This window comes from Petaurus breviceps, unplaced genomic scaffold (assembly GCF_028583685.1).
Source record: "Petaurus breviceps papuanus isolate PSGF00001 unplaced genomic scaffold, PetGlider_PUasm1.0 180, whole genome shotgun sequence".
NCBI classification, from domain to species: domain Eukaryota; kingdom Metazoa; phylum Chordata; class Mammalia; order Diprotodontia; family Petauridae; genus Petaurus; species Petaurus breviceps.
The window spans coordinates 3,516,230-3,533,808 of record NW_027185782.1 but is presented as its reverse complement, the minus strand read 5'-3'; the positions used below and the strand labels follow the sequence as shown (position 1 = coordinate 3,533,808).

Sequence of the window (17,579 nt, the reverse complement as noted above, 5' to 3'; positions counted from 1 at the left end):
AGAGACAGAGAGACAGAGAGAGAGACAGAGAGACAGAGAGACAGAGAGAGACAGAGAGAGAGAGACAGAGAGACAGAGACAGAGAGACAGAGAGAGACAGAGACAGAGAGAGAGACAGAGAGAGAGACATGCTATACCATGGTAATATAAGAAATGGAAAGCAATAAGAATTTTTAAAAAAGAGGATGAAGCAACTGAGAAATAGCTATAGAATACCTTGAAATAGTAAGAAATGAAAAATATGGAGAGTTCAGAGGAACATGGGAGATCTATATGAACTGATTGATATACAGTAAAACCAACTGCAGTAGTCATAATGACCAAAACAAAGGTAAATGAAAGATCTCTAAAAGGAAGGCAAACTCTGAATGACAGTGGAAAACCCATCCGGTAGTATTGGTCCCTGCCGAGGAAGCAAGGTTCATCAGAAGACTGGTTCATTAGACTATGAGGCAAGTCAGTAAGAGGTGGATAGAAACGCCTTTCTAGCGGTCTCACACTCTCGTACCTGCTTCATCATCCTAGGACGGGAAGAGATGTGTCGGGAAAGGCTTTTTATCAGCTCCTTCCTTCCATGTTCACTGAAGATCTGAACATATACTGTAAAATACACCCGTTTGAGTTTTCTCAAAATAAACACGTGCCATGGAGAATAGATTTTTTTCTGGCATTGCAAAGACTCGACTTTATTCAGGTAGTTTTAAAACATTTTTCTCTTGTTGCACTGATAAAGGCATCCATTGAAATAGTCTATGGAAAGCACATTGCAAACCTCAAAATGCTATATAACTTAGCAATAATCGTTACACATCGGCTTACCTTGCCCTCAGCCAGTGCCATTTCTGCTCAGCACGGACTTTTCTCTGGGGGTCCATTTGAGACAGAATGGGAAGCTAGTTTCCCCGCAATTAGGAATGGTTGGATAGTGACAAAGTACTGGCTCACAAGGGGACCTCGATGTACAATCCCAGAGGAGAAGAGAGAGAATTTGAATTGTAGGGAGAAAGAAGGGCCGGCAAACTCCACATGAGGTTTGGTAGCCTCTCAGAATGCACCTGAGGGTCTAAATCTCCAAATCTTTCCTGTGTGAGTCAACTCTTCCTTCCCAATTTTTTTTTTTGAAGTCTGGGCAAGTGTCCAAAGTTGGTGGGCTTCGAGGAGTAATAATGTCCACTATGTCCAGTCAGTTGATTGCACGTCTGCCAGTCTTTTTTGAGTAGGTATCTATTATCAGTTCCTTATGAAGTCAGGCAGGCTGTGGAAATTGTGCATGGCCTAGCAACTGAGCATATCTCGATGCACCTGCGGATGGAAGAAAAGAAAAACTGAAATGAAAAGAATCAGAGGCTAGCTCACTTGAGTTTAATTAGACGAAATGGAAGCCAGAGTTGCTAACACCTGGTTGGGTGGCGTGCCGTGATCGTATAGTGGTTAGTACTCTGCGTTGTGGCCGCAGCAACCTCGGTTCGAATCCGAGTCACGGCAGTTTTTATTTTTCTCGCTCCGGTTTCCCATTCATATTTGAAAGGCAGGATAATTATTCACCTCGTGGTCTGGTTGGTAATGGTGTTTTTTTTTCAACCTCTCATTTTCCCCATCGCTATCATATCTTCATTTCTAGCTGGCTGACGCATCAGGAACTAAGAATGGTCTGTATATCCTGAGTCAAACTCAAGTACAGGTTTTGGAATTCAAGGCTCCACTCACTAAGGAGTACTAAGGCTGATGAAATCTTGCAGGATCATGAGGTTTGTTTTGTTTTGAACTAATAAGAAGTGCTTTATTTGACCTCGCAGTTCGGGTTAAAGCAAACACCTGGGTTCATAAATTTCTAGAAAATTGGTACTTAAGAAGATGATACAATTCCAAGCTTTATTATGCAAAGCAGCAAGCAGGAAAAACAAAAGCATACACACACACCATGGGAATATAAACAGAAGTTTGTGCCCACCTGCAAGAGACTGACCACAGCCTTAGGGGGAGGGAGATATGTTAGGGAAGGAACACTGATCAAAGTGGGGGTTCAGGTGACGAAATTATATACCCCAAGAATGGGCTTGGTTAAGAAGAGATAATTGATGCCAGATGTAGGAGGGAACATCCCCAATCAGCTGCAGATGTGGTGGGAAAGTTCTACAGACCATCTATCTGTACAAGGCTTAAGTGGTGAAGTTAGGTTGGGGGAAGTTTATTTTCCAGGACCGTGGCAGGCGTATCTAACTTAACTACTATCTTAAGATAAAAACTACAGATCTCTGCAGCAGGTAGAGTTCATCCAATCAAAAGCTGCAAGCCTTATCACTCCAACAGAGTTAGCAATGGAAAATTACAAACTGTTTCTCTTTGCCTGTATGTTTTAGGGACATTAGGATCACTTAACCCAAGTGACTCCATATTGGAATGGAATATAACATTAAACTGTATAAAGTTAGCAATGATCACAACAAACTTCCTGGGGCATGGTGTCACAGAAGTTCCAAACAGTGAAACCAGTTAAGAAAAACCGAATCATAAATTCATTTAGTTCATAGTTCCAGTCTCTCAGGGAGCTGGAGTTAGAGTTTAGAGACTTTAAAAGAGGGAATTTCTCCCTTGATCTGGGTGTTGACAAAGTGCCCACATTATCTGCTTACATGATTCTAGGACAAGTAGGCCATTTCAACCTGAGGTACCTCTCAATCAGAAGCAATTAGTGCTTGATTGTTGGATTTGTTAGCATCATTGAGAGTCTGCATATTGATTCCTTAATCAGTGGGAGCATATTAATTCACTAATGACAATATTTTTAAATAATAAATTTATTGATATTTTTCATTTTAACCTAGCCTAGGTTAGGGTTAGCTATTGTGGTCCGATCTGGTCAAGATAGATAATTAGGTATCATGGTCCTTCCTTGGGCTATATGGATGATGTGATTCTGATTGAATACAAGAACACACCTATTTCTGTGGAAATGAGTCTGGGGGCTGACATCTCATCATATGGACATACCTGCTGTTTCCGTGGGAACTAAGAGTTCATGGATACACCTGTTGTTCTAGTGAGCAATGAGGCATATATGAAGAAGTTAGGATATTGACAAGGGGTGGGTGAACTAGGTAGGTACAGTGGGTCTGCTGTTAAGTGGGGCCTATAAGGAAGTTAGAATAGTGGGGCTAGGGGCAGCTTTATTAGGATTCCATCAGAGCTACCCAAACGAATTGCCTAGAAGAGATTATGGTCCATTCCCTGTTCTACACCATGGCTAGAGGGCTTCTAACAAAGGCTGCATGACCATTACTTGCATGAGATACGTTGTGGATAGAAAAAATTTTTTAGAAAGGGTTGGGTTAGGTGGTGCCTAAGGATAACCCTAACTTTGAAGTCCTTTGATTTGTAGCCATACAAGTTATTTGCAGCTTCACAGCAGCCTTCACTAGGTCTTTAGTTTAAAGAAGGTTCCTGAGACCAAAGGAGAGAAACGTTATTTTTCTACTTCCCTAGCATAATGACTAGGCAGTTAGGTGATGCAATGGAAAGAGTGCTAGGCCTGGAGTCAGGAAGACCTGAGTTCAAATTTCTACCTCAGACACTAGTTGTGTGATCCTGGGCAAATCACTTAAGCCTGTTTGCCTCAGTTTCCTCATCTGTAAAATGAGCTGGAGAAGGAAATGGCACCAGAATCTTTGCCAAGAAAACCCTAAGTAGATTCAGGAAGAGTTTGACACAACTGAAGAACAACACCACTATGACTAAGATCATTGGGAGTCCATTCATTGGAAAGTGAATAGACTTCTGACTGAGCTGCGGTTTGGGGAGATTCTCCAGGCCCAAGAAGAGCTAAAGGCCTTGTTCTTTCTGTGGAAGTGATAGGCTCTACTTAAAAAACAAAGAAACAAACAAAGAAAATAACTCACTAGCCCAAGGTAAAAAGAGAAAGCAGCCGTTTGGGTCCTGGGAAGGCATGCAGATGTTTGTTCATTCTTTTACAACCCTAATTTCTCGATGAGCTAGTGAATGGCTGCTGATTCCAACAGAACTCCGAGGGAATCTTTTGGAGACCTTCTGAGCCACCTCTCTTATGAAGATAAGGCTCCGTTCTGATAGGATCGATGGTGAGCCCTCTAAAATCTCTTCATTTCCAATCTTTGTGGATCTTTCAGGAGGACTTTGATGAAAAGACTTAATCTGGGGAAACAATGGGAGGCAACTACTTCTGGCATCAGAAAAGCTGCTTTCAAATCCTGCCGCTGACATTAACTACCTTTGTTACCATAAGGAGGTCCCTTTGCCCTTTAGGCCTCAGTTTCCTTATCTGGAAAAGGAGCATTGTGGACTAATTGCCTTTCAAGGTCGATGCCAGCTCTCCAGCTCTGGTCCCAAGGCATTTAGGAATGCTTTCCTTGAGAAAGTTGGACTCCATTGGGGTCCATCTCCCTTGGGATCCCTAACAAACACCCCAGAAAAAAAAAATAGAGAAATCGCAACTGACACATTCACAGCGAGTTTCAGGTTTTGTTTGTCTCTAGAGGGCAGTAGCAACTTTTTATGGAGTAGTATTAGAGGAGCCAAAGGAGAGCAAGGCAGAGGGGAGCAAAGGTGGAGAAGAGAGAAGCAGGTGCCAAGTTTGACAGGAGTGTGACTCACTCCATTCTGCAGCTGATGCTCTGTCTGGTTTCAACTCCATGGTACAAGATGCCCCTACCCAGTTAATCTCACCTAATCTTACCACCACTCTGCTAGTTCAATCAGTGACTGATACCACTACCTCCTTCAGCCTTCTCTCTCCTCTGGGTGGAGGGCTGGAGGGCAGAGGACCAAACTGCTCCCAATTCCTTCCTCTACAGAGGTAAGAAACTGTACATTTTGGTTCTCTCCACTACACCTGCTGCTCTGACTGGTTTCAAGTCGATGCTCTCGGCCCTACCCCCTGGGCCCTTCCCTCACTTTCTTGTCTCCTTTTGTGTGTTGTGACCTTCTTTTTATTAAATTGTCTCCAGCAATTAGCACAGTGCTTGGCACATAGTAGGTACTTAATAAATGTTTGTTGGGTTGGATTAGAGAGGGTGAGAGTAGCAAAGCAGAAGTGTTCTGGGTTATTCTGGCTATTGGAGTGGTCGTTGGGCTCTGAGGAATTCAGTACATATCCATGAAAGAATTAAAAAAAAAAAAAGCCGGTTAACGACTTCTTGCCCCTAGAATATTTTTTAAGGAAGATGAAACAAGAATGATGTAGGATGGAATGGAGAGAGAGGGATTTTGAGTCATTTGAGGGTTTCTGTGGCTTGTTCAGTTCTTCCAATCTTTAAGTCGAGTTAAGCCCCTAAAGACCAGAGGTGGAAGTATGTTCTATTGCTCATCAGTCATACTGGCTGTCCTTTTGTGCCCCAGAGTTCGACCAAAATGGATTAATCCTTTCGCAGCAACAGTCCCGGCACCTTTGCGGCGGGTGGAGTTTTGTTTTTGCAGACTCCTGGGCATGGAATTCGGTCCCTTTTGTTCTTGAATTCCTGCCTGGTCACTGGAAATCGAGGCTAAATTTACTTCCTCTAGTTAGACTTTCCTGCAATACTGTTATCTCTAACTCCATTCCCTCTTCTGCTGTACACAGCCCACGGCTGTGAATCTCTCTAAAGTACTTATAATGTAATATTTATGTGACTTTGTTTTCATCTTCTTTTCATAGGAGATTGTAAGGTCTATCTTTTGTGTATGAAGAAAACAACTCGCCCAACGTGGGGCTCGAACCCACGACCCTGAGATTAAGAGTCTCATGCTCTACCGACTGAGCTAGCCGGGCTGATATACTCAATCTTAGCAGGAGTTATTTAATCATCAAATGGTCCTCTGTATAAATTTTTTATTTCGTGGGTTTCAATGCATTTTAAATGACAGTCTTGCTCCACTCTTTCCCAAATCCTTTCATGTATTTGACAAAGACCAACCCAACGTGTTAAGTGCTTTCCTCACTTTTTCTTGAAAACACTAGAATATTAATTGAGCCCAGAACTTATGCTTATTCAAACTATCTCAGTGTTTATTATCGTCATACCCTCACCTCCACCCCCATCCATACCCTGTTATTGGATAGTTATTGGAGACGCTATTCTCGGTTTCATCGCGTTGTCTTTGGTAAATAATATCCTATGAACTGAAATGATTTCTCTGTTCTCTGAAGTGATTATCTCTCCCTCTCCCACATAATTTCTATTTCAAATAACCCATTTTCTTTTGTTGATTTGCAGTATTTTAGGAGGAAACGCCGTTTATTTTCCTTCTCTTTGTGTTTGTGTGTGTGCGCGCGCTAGGAATACCACCTTCTGAAAAGATCTCCAAAATTACTCGGAAAAGTTTGAAATTAATGGACAAACATTTGAAACCAACGGCAAAAACACACTTCAATATGATTGGCCCTGTAAGTGTATTTTTCAGTGCAGTTCAAACAAAGTAAATGAAATCAAACTATCTTTGTAATTTAAAACAGAGGTGTTGCTTACTACTTGTTGCTTGCCTACTACATAGGAGACTGCTAATAAATGTTTAATGACTGACTGACTAATAACATCATGTAGGGAGTGGGGGTCAAGTGTAGAACTATCTTTTTTTTAATTTTTTTCTTTTTTCCGTTAAAAAAATGATTCGTTTATTTAATTTTAGTTTACAACATTCAGTCCCACAGTCCCTTGAGTTTCAAATTTTCTCTCCTCCCCGCCCCGGTCCTCCCTCTTCATGGCGGTATGCACTGAAATATAGGATCTACAAATATCTTCACATTAATCGTTAGTCAGGTTGTAAAAAAGGGTTATAACTACTGGAATGATTACTGGGAAAGAGGAAACAAAACAAAACAAGAAAAAGAAACAGCAAGTAGTTTGTTTTAATTTGCATTCGGACTCTGCGTCTCTTTCTCTAAATGTGGATATCTCTTTCGATCATGAGTCTTTTGGAGTTGTCTTATAACTTTGCATTGCTGGGAGGAGCCTAGTCTATTGAAGTTAGTCGTCATACATACGTTGTGTCTGTTACTGTGTACAGATTTCTCTTGGTTCTGCTCTTCTCGCCCAGCATCATTTTATGTAAGTCTCTCCAGGTTATTATGAAGTCCATCTGCTCCTCATTTCTTATAGCATAATAATATTCCATTATATTCATATACCACAACTTGTTCAGCCATTCCCCAATTGATGGGCATCCCTTGATTTCCAATTCCTTGCCACCACAAAAAGAGCCGCTATAAATATTTTTTGTACATATGGGTCTTTCTCCCACTTCTCTGATCTCTTTGGGATATAACCCTAGAAGTGGTATTGCTAGGTCAAAGGGTATGCAATTATTTATAGCCCTTTGGGCATGAACTATCTTTTTTTAAACTACGCCTTTTCTAACGCTGCTATTTTGTTAATCAACCCAATAAACGTTTATTAAATACCTACTATGTGTCAGGTACTGTGCTAAGCACTGGGGATACAAGAAAGCGGCAAAGAAAAAGAACAACTCCTGCTTTCAAGGAGTTTACAATGTAATGGGGGAGACAACATGCAAACAAATATATACATATATATATGCACATATATATCAAGCTATACAGAGGATAAATAGGAAATAATTAACAAAGGGTAGGTGCTTCTATTAAGGGAGGTTGCTGAAGATTTCCTGAAGAAGGTGACATTTTAGTTGGAACTTAGAGGAAGCCAGAGGTTGGTTAGTTAGGAGGGAGAACATTCCAGGCAGGACAGCCAGAGAGAATGTATGGAGCTAAGAGATGTAGTGTCTTACTTATGGGAGAGCCAGGAGGCCAGTATCACTGGTTCAAACATTACATTGAGGGGTTAAGATGTAAGACTGGAAAGATATGAAATGGGTGGTAGATTATGAAGGGGGTGTGAATGCTAAATAGTGTATTTTATATTTGTTGCTGGAGGCAATAGGAAGCCACTGGAGTTTATTGATTAGAGAGAGGTGATACGACTGGACATGTGTTTTAGGAACATCACTTTTAGTCATTCAGTGGAGGATGGATTGGAGGGTTGAGGCAGACAAACCAGAAAACTCTTGCAATAATCAGTGCATGAGGTAATGGAGGCATACACTAGCATGGTGGCAGTATCAGAGGAGAGAAGGGAACCATTTTGTGAAATGGTGCAAACATGAAATCAGCAGGCCTTGGCAACAGTTTGGATGTATAGTTTGAGACATAATAAGGAAACCAGGATGACTCCTAGGTTTTGAGCTTGAGTGACTGGATGTTGCTTTCTACAGTAATAGGGAAGGGAGAAGGGTATAACAGGAAAGAATAAGTTCTGTTTTAGACATTTTGAATTTAAGATGTTTATTGGCATTCAGTTTGGAATGTCTGGCAGATGGAGATGTGAGATGGAGGTCAGCAGAGATATTGCGGCAGGAAATGTAGATTTCTTACTTGGAAAAACAGGGAGTGGGAGCATATCTCAGAAATTCTTTAACTACTACTATGCACCCACTCCTGTATTCTGAAATTATGGCACATGACAGTTAAGTTTCTAGATGCCTTATGCTAGAATGCTATCCCTCTTCCCATAAAACTTTGGAATGTCTAGCTCCCTTGAAGACAGACTCAAATTTGATTTAAAAAAAAGCCAGGAAAACTGGAATACAGTTTGTAAGAAATTAGATTTAGACCAACATCTCATGACATAAACCAAGATAATTTCCAAATGAACACATGACCTACATACAAAAGGTTACATTGTAAACAAATTAGAGGAGCAAGAAACTCAACTTTCAGATCTATGGATAGAAGAGTTCATCACTATGCAAATGACAGAGAGGATCATACAAGTAAAATGGACAATTTTGATTATATATAAAAACTTAAAAGCCTTTTTCATGAATGAATCAACAGCAATAAAAATTATAAGGGAAATAAGAACGGGGGAAAATCTTTGCAGCAAGGTTTTTCTTTCTATAAAGATATATTAGGAATGAATTCAAATTTATAAGACTAAAAAGTCATTCCTCAACAGATAAATGGTCAAAGGTTATCAACAGGCAGTTTTCGAAAGAAAATTCAAGTTATCAACAACCATATGAGAAAATGCTCTATACAATAATTAGAGAACATATTAATATAGTGGGTTATTATAGTACCATAAGAAATGATGAATGGGCCAATTTTGGAGGAAAATGAAAGACTTCTTGTGATACGTTCTAGCGTCCTTCCCTGCATTCACTGATACATCCAAGATCTTTCTCCTGAAATTTTCCCTGATTTCCAGTTTGAATGATTCTGTAACTCAAACGATCCGAGTCCTTTCAATGTCTCCACGGCTACCCTCACTTCTACTTATCTATTCGTGTCCTATACTGTTCAGAATACTTTGTTAACTCCTGGAGGGTAGAGTATGAGTAATTTTAAAATGTTGTTGTCCAATGGCCCAAAGCTTCAGTGCCCTATAGCAGCTCACTTAAAAAAAGAACAAAACCTGAAATACCCAACTTATGTTTCCGCCCGGTTTCGAACCGGGGACCTTTCGCGTGTTAGGCGAATGTGATAACCACTACACTACGGGAACAAGCCACTAGCTGCCATACTCATTAAAGGAAGCTCTTGAAAAAGTTCAGTTAAGATAAGTTAAATCATTTTACCTATCAAAATATCTTGTCCCCAGACTTGAGTTTTGCGGAACTCATACCTCTTCTTATCTGCTTCCTCTCTAGTCTTTCCCTTATCAGTCCAAAAACATGTCGTCTCTCAGACAAACAACACACAAGTAAGTCCTATATTACACCACATTCCCCTATACTACCCAGGCTCCTGATCTCACTCTCGCCACCCTCTGTTGCTGCCCTTAGTCCCCTGAAGTCGCTGCCACCCTCGAGTGCCATCTTCACGGATCCCCTAATGTGCCCTCTTTTCCTTATGCTCTCTCTATAGGCGCTGGCCAACTAGTCTCATTTTTAGAAGAACCAAGAATCCTACATAACAGGGCTTCGGTGCTGGAATCTGCGGGACAAACGTCCTTTGAACTAGGGCATCTTACTCGTGTCCCTCTGGTATCAGCGGTTCTGGCCCTCATTTTCGCCAGCTGTTGTTTCTGGGGAAGCTTTCACTGGATTTGCCGCTCTGCGGATCAGACCGGGCTGGGAGGTGTGTTAGGTTGGGTTGGGTAGCACTAGCGCCGATGTATTGCAGCTGGGCCACGCCAAGGCTAACTCAGAAACACTGACCTATAACTACAAACCACTGCTCACTTTCCACACCAGTTCCTTCTTAATTCCGATTCCCAACTCCACTCTCACCATCCCCAAAACTCGCCCAGATGTTATCCTGTCAACTTCACTTAGTGAATCTCTTTGCAAGGGAAACCTCTAATTTTGGAGACTCCTGGATCTGACCGGATTGATATTTCTTTCCTTTTTCTAAAGTTGGATTGCCCAACTGGATTTCTTAAGGGTGGAGAGAACTGAGTTTCTAATATATTGATTCTCCACCCTAATGAAAATACAGAATGAAAACACCCTTATGGGGCTTATAACAGAGAAAGGAGGTATTGAGTTGTTAGGAAACTCGTATTTTGCCTGAAGCGTTCGGAAGGGCAGCTGACCTTTGACTAATAGGAATTAACTTGAAGGAATGTGACCCCTGCTCTCTACGAGAAGAGGGATGGAAGAGTGGGAATTTCTCTCGGCTCTTCCTACCTTCCCCTTAGACGGTTCACATCCTGAAGCAAGGTTACTTACTTAAGCACAAGAAAACCAAGAGCCAGCAAGCAGTAAGCCAATTTCACTACCTTCCTCCGCTTCCCACAAAATATACACAGAGTAAATGACCTAGAAATCGCTTAAATGATCTTCATCTGTATCAGATGAGAAGCGATCGGTCTATGATGAATTAATACTCTGGCAGTTTGAGAGTCTGGTGGTGGAGAAAAACAAACGAAGGGAGCCAAGTCTTGCCTAGCAGAGACGCTGCTTCGAAGGAGGTGGTGTTTCCGCAGGGCGGGCAGCAAGGTGAGGACTCCAGGAGAGAAAAATCACGGGGTTCCGCTGTGTTGAAGACTGAATTCCCTTGTGCGAGTTTACTCTGTTCCCTTTCTTCCACAGACTCTCTGAGTGTTTATAGGAGAGTATGCTACAAATTACAGAGTGGGGTGCGTATATTTTGCAGCTGATTTGGTCCTACTTTGCCACTGTAGTAAGTTATTTGAGCTAATTATATCTATTGATTGTTTCGGGAAGCGCTCCCTCCCGGTTCATTGCGCCCCCCTCCCCTCTCTCCCGTCCCCCCTTCCCCCGTGGTATATGTCCTGAGGTATAGCTTGATGAGTTCGGATACAGAGTACCCTTAATTGTCTGGAGTAGTCGTTAACCCGCTGGGGACCCAACCTTCCAGGTCTTATGTGAGTGAGGGGGGTAGCTCTCAGACACTGGAAGAGAGGGAAAAGAGATACCTGGAAGAGAGGGAAAATAATAGTTACACTTTAGAGGCAGGGAGAGAGCATCGGATGTGAGAGAGGTAGAGAGCAGAAAAGGAAGCCTTTGCAGCTTTATTCTTTGTGCCTGGGAGGGTTGTGTTTCCAAATAAGACCCGGCCCCTTAATCCACCACCCTCAAAGAAAAAATTTTGCAAAGACTTTACAGTGACTACTGGAAAACAAACAAACAAATAAACAAACCCAATAAAAACCCAGGACCTCTAAACTAAAGCAAAATGAAACAAAAGGAAGCTGTCGTTTTGTGGTAGACGAGGTGGCCGAGTGGTTAAGGCGATGGACTGCTAATCCATTGTGCTCTGCACGCGTGGGTTCGAATCCCATCCTCGTCGTGTTTCTTTCGTTAGCAGGATTTTGATAAATCGTACTGCTTCAGCCTAAATATATCTCTCCTTTAGTTGTGGCAGCATATCCAAGGAAGTTTTGTACAAAGCCTTCCATTGTTATTTGACATGGAAATCACCCTGGAGGCCATCTCCAGTCGTCGTGATCTATATCTTGCCACTGGACCCAAATGGCTCCGGAGGAGAAAGTGAGACCGGTGACCTTGCATAGCCCTCTCTCACTGAAATCCAATTCACTTTCAACTAAGGGCATCATCTCCCTGAGGTCAGGGTCCTCCTTGAAAACAAAGAACAAACAACCACTGCGCCCACAAGCATTTACTTCTTCAGTATCAGTGCCTAAGGGTGTCTAAGAGGTGTGGGAGGGAGGGAAGACTGCTCCAAGGGTACTTGGTTAAAATCTTCACTTCTGCGCTCCGTAGACTCTCCAAATAATATTTTAATACACACATTTCTAAGCCTTGAGTCAAAAGGTATTCGAAAGTGCATAGACATAAGGTGGGGCGAAAGGGGATTTGCAGGGAGGGGTGGGAGACTGGGGAGGGGGGGGGGATCGGCGTTTTCGAAAGCTATGTCCACGGAGAGCTATGTTGTGTCAGGTAGTAGGAAGCTGGAAATCGTAGGTGAATTTAGTGGCGTGTTTGTGTTTTACAGGAGAGATAAGAAGTTGGCTTACTTAATTCGAGAAAACTTTTGGCCATAGCAAGTTTCCTAGATTAGAGCATATGATAAATGATAGAAGAACTGAGGTTTACTTCTGTAGAAAGAATAGGCACAGACAGGGAATCATACTATACTTCGAAAAAGTGGCAGTAAAGGGTAGCTTACTGGATGTAGTCGTGGCCGAGTGGTTAAGGCGATGGACTAGAAATCCATTGGGATTTCTCCGCGTATGTTCGAATCCTACTGACTACGTTTAGCTACTGAGGCGCTAAATATCCGTTCGATTTTCCGCAGTGCTAAAAAAAAAGTTTTAATCTTTGAAATTAAAGACTAAACTAGCCAGTGTAGTAGTTTAGAGGCAGAAACACAGACTTCATATCTCACTTCAGGCTCTTGGGAGCTTAGTTGATCTTGAGCAATCACTATAATTTTGTGTCTCTTGCTTCCTCATATGTAAAATAAGGATAGTTAAAACACACACACACACACACACACACACACACACACACAACACCCAGATTCCAGCGTTGGCATGAAGATAAATGTTGGTAAAGCGGTTTGCAATACTTAAAGTTTTATATTGTACAAATGTTAGCTTTTTTCTTTTTCTTTTTCTTTTTTTTTTTTAGCAATCGGGGTTAAGTAACTTGCTTAAGGTTACACGGCCAGGTGTTTCTGGGTGTGGTGCTGAGTATTTGAGCCCAGATTTGATCCCCAGGTCATCCCGACACTGGAGCCGGTGCTCTTACTCGCTGTGCTACCTGGACACCACGAAATGTTAGCTATTACAAAGACAGATGGAATTCTCATCAAATTGGCCAAAGAAGATTCACTGGCAACGACAGAGTCGGGATCCAGAAGGACCTTGATAAACTAGAGCTTTGGGATGAATCTAACAAAATGAAATCAATAGGTTTAAAGGCAAAGTCTTACACTTGAGAAGAAAAAACTTCAGTGAGAAAAAGAAAAGTTTAAACTTTGATTTAGTGCACACTTTAAACGTATGGCAAAGAGGCATATCCTATGATTAGCCACGTAATAAAAATTTTCAATACACTTCAAATAAGGAAACGAAAGCAAACCTTTTCAAAACAATTTTTAAAATTGAAAATAGAGATCTGTCATATGGGGGTGGTGTGGGGTGTAAAATACTTCACCCTTTGCCATACTTACAAGTGCCTCTTTATGGGAAAGCAGGTGGTGGAGTATATGCTAGCAATTCTTCGACTTTGTATGCTCCTTCCTCTCTTCTTTCCTGAGATTCTATTTAAATTCTTATCTCTGCCCCACTCCCCACCCTGGAATGCCCTTTATTCTTACCTCTGACTTTGGAATGTCTAGTTCCCTTGAAGACTGAGGTGAAGCCTTCCTAGGAGAAGGCTTTCCTGATTCCATCCTCCCCATCTTTCCCAGTTTTGAATCCCCCCCCCCATTAATTTGCATACATTTTGTATTTATTTACCTCTGCACATGTTGATTTTTTATTGGATTTAATTTAAATCGAAATAATTTGAGAATCATAGGTGCAATAGAACTGGGAATGTTATCAATTCCCAGACCATCTTGCTTTTAGCTCAGTCCTTACAGCCTTCATCTGGGGAAACAACTCCATTGGAGAAGGAAACAATTTCCAATCAATAACTACATAAGCCAACCTAGAGAAAGCAGTAAGGTTCCCTAAGGGAGAGAGAGGAGGAAACATATGACAGACAAGTCATCGTCACCACCACCTTGACCCTCTCCCCTCAGATTCTAATGGAGACAGCTCAGAACCCTGAACTCAAAAGCCTTGGGAATAACATTGCGTCAAGCCTAGCGACCTCAGTCATAACACTGGGAAGTAATCCCAGTGGAGATGCATCCAGGCAACTCATCTTGAAGGTGCTGCTATAGCTACTGGAGAAAGTTCTTAACCTCCAGAATCCTTGGAACTTTCAAATGGCTCAACATCAGAAACCTATATTTTATCAGTGGAATGACATTAAAGCAGAAGCATTAACATCTGCTTTGTGATTGAATCCTAAGAACCATGGAATTTTTCCAACTTGTAGCTGAAAACTTCTTGATCTGTTGCCTCCCCCATTAGAATGTGAGCCCTTTGAGAACTAGGACTGTCTTACCTATTTGTATCTCCAGTGCTTAACATGGAGCTTTGCAAGTGGTAAGCACTTAATAAATGTTTCATAAATTCTTTCACTCATTCTTCCAGTAGGATATCAGCTCCTTGAAGTCAGGAACTATTTCATTTTCATATCCTCAGTACCCAGTCCAATATCTAGCATATACAGGCACTTTAAATAGATTCTTGTTAAGTGTTAAGTCAAAAAGTCACTCTATCAGTTATTGCCAGCTTTCACCCAAAGTAGCAATTCTTATTTTCACCTCATATGTTAGTAACCAGATCTGCTGTAAGTGCAGACAACATTGGCTGGACAATCATTGATGCAACCTTTCTTGACTGACATATGAAGCATTTGGGGATTTAAGGTCTCTCCCTTATTCTAAGAGGCTAACACACGTGCCCCCTGCATTTTACCATCCCATCTCTCTCCTTTAATCAAAATCCCATATCTTCTCTCCTTTTATTGTAAATCCAGGACCCTTGGGAGGGAGAAGGGAGCAGTAAGGCTGTTTGAAAAGTGTCTCTCTTTAATCCTAATCCTTATTGATTTTATTAATTTTATGAATGATACTGAACTTCTCACTCTGTCTCAGATAACCCGTTGTGGGCAAATCACTGCTGACTAGAGACACCACTGGTTCAGGGCAAGATTCGTTAAATTAGTGACGAGTTAATATTTACATAGTACTTGCAAAGCAAAATAATACACACAGTACGTGTTATATACATATGTGCCCATATATTATTGGATGTAGGTAGCAGTACAACAAGGGGAATCTTTTAATTTTACTTCTATAACTCAAGTGTTTTCAGTGGAAGAAAATGCTGTTCTCTATAGAATATGGTTGTTTACTGTGTGTGTGTGTGTGTGTGTGTGTGTGTGTGTGTATGTAGCAGATGGCCTTTTTTTTTTCTTTATAGCAAATGTTCCAAGTCTTCTGTGAGCATAGGAGGGGACTGATAGGGAGCCAGAAGGTGGGCAATGAGGAGAGAGAAATTTCAATAATCTCCTAGTCAGTACAAGGGTTTCATCCAGATTCTGGGAATCAATTAAGTAGTAGAAGGAAAAAAATATGAAAATAAAGTAGGTTGCCACTCTCTAGTAGTCAGGGGGACAGTGAGAATCCCAGCTGAGAATTATGCCCCAACAGCAGATTCATTACCAATGTTTATGCCCAGGTAGATCTTAAATCCCCAGGACTTTGGTTTACCATTTTTTAGAGAAAACTTCTTTAGGAAAATGTATGAGAAAATAATACATCTTCTGGCCAAAGCTGATTAGTCTGAACTCCTTCTTGGGATTCCTGAATAAAGGGTACCAGCCACTGACTGTGAGTTCAAGAGAAGACCCCAAGACAAAAGAAGTAGGAAAGAAATGGAATTGACTTAAACGAGCTCATATCCGTGGGGGGAAAATTATGTGTAAAATAAGTGGGGTATTTCATGTATCATCTCTAAGATCTAGCTCTGAAAAACCCAGTTACATGAGCCATGGAAAGATGCAAAGTGGATAATTTGGAAAAAATCTTAACTGGAAAATCAGGAGAATGCCTTAACTATGTGTAATATGGGAAATTAGCATATGGAGGTACCTGCCTACATATATTCCTGGCAGGTGTTGCAACTGTGTTCTTTGTTCCGTTTGTAGGATTCTCTGAACAGCTGCACATATTCGTATACTTCGTGTCTTGGTAGTACTGGCTTAGATTGAAGATTACCAGAAGTAGTTGGTGTTTGGGATGATTTCAGTATTAATAAATGATAGAAATTCTCTCTCATAATCTCCTCTTTGCACCCATCCAACTTGAGCAGGGAGTTTTTTTTTTTTTCCTTTTTGCTTGTCCTTCTCTCTCAAAACCCCGTCATTTAATGGCATAGACGAAAGTCGTAGACAACGGACATATATTTTAATAGCACTAATACCTAGTTTAAAGGCAAAGACCAGTATTAAGCAAAGCAGAACAGTATGCAATCGGACCCGAAGCCAGGGGAGGGTCCTTGGACAGGTCTTAGAGACTCTCACCTGGACTCCGAGCTCCTCTCTACACCCGCAGCTTCTGGCTCGTTCTCACTTTTCAGCTCCTCCTCTGTGGTCTCTTGTTCACGTTTTCCTCCGTCTTTTCTGATAAGCGCTTCTCCGTGGTCTTCAGTGATGACTTGAGGAAAAAGGGAAAGGGACACTGGATCCAGTGCTGTGACTTGGATTTGACTGGAAGTTGCTGCATAGAGGATGAAAAAGTGGCTCGAGATTTCAGATTCCCACCAGTCTTATCTTTGTTTCGGGACTCTACTCATTGCAGCATTAGCCGCCTGGCTCCAAACCGCTCCACTTTAGTTCATTGACATGTCCAAGGACAAGTATTAATGGAAATCCTACTCATTGCTAGAGTAAGGCACTGGTATTAAAGGCTGGGCAAGATGAAAATAAAATAAATAAACCCCAAAAGCCCAACCCCCCTCCCCCTCTCCCAACACAGTTTGTTAACTGAGAAGTTGGAAGGGACTTGGGATAAGATGTGCACTCAATGACTCCTAAAGGTTAATGAGAGGATTGTCATTCAATGTGTTCTGGATAGGGTTTGGGAAATGGAAAGAAGGAAAGAAGGAGGGAAGGAAGGAAGGAAAGAAAAAGGAAGGAAGGAAGGAAGGAAGGAAGGAAGGAAGGAAGGAAGGAAGGAAAGAAGGAAGGAACTATTTCCCTTGCTTCTGTGACTTTGGTTGTTGATGCACTAAGAGGGAAGCATGTCCTCTGCAGAATTTAAGTCTTCTTGAATTCTCGAGTTTCTCTTCGTGTCCCTTACTAAGTCTAATAATCTAAGGAAACTAGATTAAATTGCTTTATAATGATGACCATAACAATACAATGTCTAGTATGTTACATAGCTCCTAAAAGTTTTCAGAATACTTTACAAATATTATAAATTTTATATCCATAGTAATTTGCCTATGATCATAGGTCTAAGCGTCCCAGACCTCATTTGAGCTAAGCTTTTTCAGATT

General features: G+C 41.4%; 5 non-coding genes across 5 annotated transcripts; 3 read left to right on the top strand and 2 right to left on the bottom strand.

Moving 5' to 3' along the window:
- The first annotated feature begins 1,413 nt into the window (after window positions 1–1,413).
- TRNAH-GUG (transfer RNA histidin (anticodon GUG)) lies at window positions 1,414–1,485 on the top strand. The gene has a single exon. It is a non-coding gene; the product is annotated as a tRNA-His (tRNA).
- A 4,221-nt stretch (window positions 1,486–5,706) lies between these two features.
- TRNAK-CUU (transfer RNA lysine (anticodon CUU)) lies at window positions 5,707–5,779 on the bottom strand. The gene has a single exon. It is a non-coding gene; the product is annotated as a tRNA-Lys (tRNA).
- Window positions 5,780–9,457: 3,678 nt separating this feature from the next.
- On the bottom strand, window positions 9,458–9,530 carry TRNAV-AAC (transfer RNA valine (anticodon AAC)). Its single transcript has one exon. It is a non-coding gene; the product is annotated as a tRNA-Val (tRNA).
- Window positions 9,531–11,700: 2,170 nt separating this feature from the next.
- On the top strand, window positions 11,701–11,782 carry TRNAS-GCU (transfer RNA serine (anticodon GCU)). The gene has a single exon. It is a non-coding gene; the product is annotated as a tRNA-Ser (tRNA).
- Window positions 11,783–12,627: 845 nt separating this feature from the next.
- Window positions 12,628–12,709, top strand: TRNAS-AGA (transfer RNA serine (anticodon AGA)). Its single transcript has one exon. It is a non-coding gene; the product is annotated as a tRNA-Ser (tRNA).
- Window positions 12,710–17,579: the final 4,870 nt, after the last annotated feature.